This window comes from Cyprinodon tularosa, unplaced genomic scaffold (genome assembly GCF_016077235.1).
Source record: "Cyprinodon tularosa strain WSP-4 unplaced genomic scaffold, ASM1607723v1 ctg635, whole genome shotgun sequence".
Classification (NCBI taxonomy): Eukaryota; Metazoa; Chordata; class Actinopteri; order Cyprinodontiformes; family Cyprinodontidae; genus Cyprinodon; species Cyprinodon tularosa.
This window is the reverse complement of record NW_024039380.1, coordinates 364,943-369,417: the sequence shown is the minus strand read 5'-3', so window position 1 is coordinate 369,417 and position 4,475 is coordinate 364,943.

Below are 4,475 nucleotides of genomic sequence, written 5' to 3'. Positions count from 1 at the left end.
GATAAATGTCAAAACAGCCAGTTAAAATGTATACACATTTCTAGGTATATATAACTTGATTCTTACCAGTACAAATGGGACATTTGTAGATCCCTAGAGGGGATCCCAGAGAGGAAAAACAGCCTGCCATACCAGACTAAGTATAAACCTAAGCTTAGATTTGAGCAACAATCTTCTCCTTCACTATCTTCCTCTCCTTAGCAGCTGTAGCGCTGTTGCTCTGTCTTTTAAACACATTCTGCATTTGTTTTGTTTTTATTTAAGCATTAACATCTCTAGTTCCAGTGTGGTGAAATAGCACTTCCTGTTGGCTGTTGTCATGGTGACTCCTTGAATCAGTGCTCCACTAATAATGGCTTTTCATACTTGTTACACACAGAGCTGATTGAACTAACTCTTTATGAAACTAACAACTCAGAGTTTCCAACTGTAGGCTAGGTTGAGGGTTTGAGTCTGAGTTTGTTAAACCTGCTTTATAAAACGGGCCTGTGTTCTAAATGAGACCTTCAAATCCCGGCACTGTCACCTGAGATATTTCCACTCAGAGCTTCATACTTCTCCTCCATGGTTTGGATCCTTTGATTGGTCATCAAAACAGCACAAGCTAATTCAAGAAATACAAGTTATTTCCTTTTTACACAAATGAAAATCTGCAGTTGTGTAAATAAAAAAAATTTAAACAATAGAATGAAAGGAGAATGAAACCAATCTAAACTCACAGAGTCTGTAGATGATGATGAGAGCAGCAGCCAGCAGAGAGCCCAGAACCAGCATGACGACTCTCTCTGATGGCAGCTTGGAGGTTCTGGTTGGGTTTTCATGTTGGGAGGCAGCAGCTTCAGCTGAGGAGCATTTAGAGGAGAACCAGATCAGAACCTGGAGACAGACTCACAGCATCCAACCAACATCTGAATCTGATATCAACTCTACCTCCAAATTTTCCCCATAGATCAACATCTCTTTTTCTGATGATGCTTCATCTACGCCTGTTTGTCTACAATGACATCATGGATGTCGATCATGCTGTGCTTCCATAATGGAATTTACCTTCCTCTAACATCTACAATGTAGATGCTGCACCGGCCTGATGTGGTGAAGAGAGAGCTAAGTGAAAAAACAAAGCTTTTGATTTACAGGTCGGTCTACGTTCCTACCGTCACCTATGGTCATAAAATCTGGATACAAGTAGCTGAAATAAATTTCCCTGCATGGTGGCTGGGCTCTCCCTAAGAGATAGGATAAGGACTCTGGTCATCAGGGAGAGGCTTGAAGTAAAGCCTGTTCTATTCCACAGAGAGAGGGTCAGCTGAGGTGGCTTGGACATTTTTTTTCAAACGCCTCCTGGATGCCAGGTACGTCCCACCAGGAGGCGGTCCAGGGGACGGCCCAGGACACACTGGGGGGACTGTTTCTCTCTTGACTGGCCTGGGAGCACCTCTAGCTTCTCCAAGAGGAGCTGGATGAGGTGTCTGGGAGAAGGAAGTCTGGGTGTCTCTGCTGAGACTGTTGCCCCATGACACAGTCCTTATTAAAGCAGAAGACGACGAATAAAAAGACAAAAAAGGCCTTTTAAGGATGAGAATCTTTTTTATGTAGCTAATTTTAAGAACTACATCTAACATTCAGAAACAAACATGATGTATGTTTGGCTTCTTCATTTCACTTCCATTTTTTGAAGTCATAGCTTCTGCACTAACTTTTAATACTTTATAATGAAAATAACATAGATTATAGATTTTTTATATAATTTTCCAGTTAAAAAGCATAAATATCTGAATCTTTACTTTAATTTTTTTTTACATTTGGACATCTTGTATTAAAGGTATAGTGGACAATGTGCTTTTTCTGGGTGGATCATCAAAATAATTCATCCTCCTAATTGTGAATCATTCTGCTCATATGTTTACCTACAGCCGTCCTGGGTGCTCGTCCCCATTTTCACTTACTGGTGGTGAGTGTGACATGGTAGAAAAATTGCAAATCTTCTTTTTCGAAAGTCAGCTTGTGTGAGCGATTCAAACAGCGACTTTTAAACTGAGCATGCACGAGGAGAAATGGGCTCATGCACGCTCTCGCACTTGTTTAAAAGGCATACAGGGGTTTTGCATGTGCATTTTAGTGGAGATTTATGAGTAAAGCTGTTTTCTTCCGGTTCAGATGTTAAATGTTGCCAAAAGAAAGCAGTTTTTTTCAGCCTTGTTTTTTTATGTACCATTTTGCTCTCTGCCTCTTCTCCTTATTTAACTCCACATTCATCTCCTTACCTCCTTCACAGCTCTGAGGACGTCTCATCATGTGGACACTTCAAACAGGACAACTCTCTGACAAACAAAGACAGCATTTTTTTAGTTTTTAATTGTACTTGATTTTTGAATTATCTTAAAATGGAACATATAATTTAATTTTGATCACATGATATTAAGTACACCAATTTAAAACAACGGATGTAACTGATTGTCTCCATGTTTTTGAGTTTAGTATCTTATTTGGGTTTACTATCTGAGAGAATGCCTTGTCCCAGCAGAGGAGGCTTATTTTAGCTGATTGGATCTTGTTCTTTCAGTCATAACTCTTTCCCCTCAGCTTTCTCTTTAACACAATAGACCTGTACAGCATCTATCGTGAAATAAACCTCAGTTTGAATCCCAATAAACTTCTGTTAGTTCTTCTTTTTAGCAGATTTTAAAATTATACTTTTCCTCATTTATGTGGAGACATTAAAATAACAAAGCGGTTCAAAATCCATCAGTGCAATAAAAGAAACAGCAGTTTAAACAGCAGTTTAACTTTGAAGACCAGATCATTTTAACATCTCCTCCATTGTTTTTTAAGTGTATATTTGAAAGAAACTTATCTGGACTCACCACCAACTCATCATCTTCCCTTTGCAGACCTGTTAGACTAAAAATTTGTGCAGCGCCTTCTTATTTCACACCTTCAGATAAAAAAGAACTTCCTGTTTAAAAGATGATGCTGAGGCTTTATTAACAATCTACTTCCCTGTTTCTATTAGTTACCAAACTGAATGCTCCTAAGTTTTAACACATATTGTATCTAGGACACCAAGTATTTTAACATATCTAAAATAACATGTGTAAGAGATGTCAGTTTCTCTCTTTAGTCTCTTGCGTTCCGACTGAACAACCAGCACCAAGGTTCAGCTTCATGCAACCTGAAACCCTCTTTTTTAGCTTGACCAGAGTTTTCTTGTTCGGATGGGTTTTCAGACCTGTCATAAAAAAGCAGAACATATAATTAACTAATTCAACCCAAAGGGATTCACAAGGAGAACAGAAGCAATTTTTATTAACATGAATGAAATAAGTTGTTTGGCATTTTAGTCTTAAAGGGCTCATAGAATGCAAACTCGATTTTCCATTGTCATAGATGAATAACGATATTTCAGTGGGTGAAATGCACGTAAAGAGAAGTTCAAACCCCATCAACATCTACTTTCTCTGTAAAGCTCCCAATTCTAAACTTCCACCATAAAACGGGCGAATCCAAACAAAGCCCCAAGTTGACGTGAACTCGGATATGTTGCCTTATTTGGTTCTGGCCTGTACTTTTGTCACGCCCCGAACTGTACATACAGACCAGCCCACTGGTTCATGGCCCAAGAACATGAATAGAGGTAGATGGAAGACACCAGTTTAGCTGTTTAGCCTACAGTTGGGTTTACTTCTACTAGAATTACAAAGCAGGCAGTTTCTCTATTGAAAATGTGTCCAGAACCATGAGTGTAAATGCAGTGTTCCAGGCTGCACAGAGAAATGGACATTTTTTAGTCTTCTGAAGGGTCGACTGCTGGGTCACTGACTGGACCTGACCTCAGCAGAGAGCCATGATCAGCCCGTCCTCAGCTGGTGGAGGGGGGCTGGGGGCCGGCAAGGCAGGCGGGGGGGAAGCACGGGGAGTCGGAGTCCAGGCTACCGTCACCGGGTCAGGGTTCGGTCGCTCCGTCCCCCACTGGCTCCCTGCATCAGACCAGCCCAGGAGCTGACGGCTCGGTTCGAATATCCGGTGTGTTTCGACTACGTGCTGCACTGCAGTCGACCAAAATCCTGGACGATTTTGAAATTCCTCCCGGACTTTTTTTTTAGGTATGAAAAGTAGGACATGTCCGGGAAAAAGAGGACGTCTGGTCACCCTACCATATCAACAATTTGATGTAGCACATGGTTAAATTAAATAAGTCCTCAATCTATTTATTTCAATGATGTTAGGGCTTCATATTTTAAATAATAATCTAAAGCAAATTTTATTGATTAATTATTGATTTAGGCAGATATCGTAATCCATCAACCGGTCAGTTCCGTTTTAACAAAAACTCTTTAATCTTTCTCTTGTACCTTAAACTCTTCAATTTGTGAAAGTTGGGGAAGTTGATGATCTAAATTAATGAGCTACAAGTTTAATAGTTATTGAAATAATTAATGAAAAGAGGAAAATCAGTCTGGGAAGAAACGAAAGTT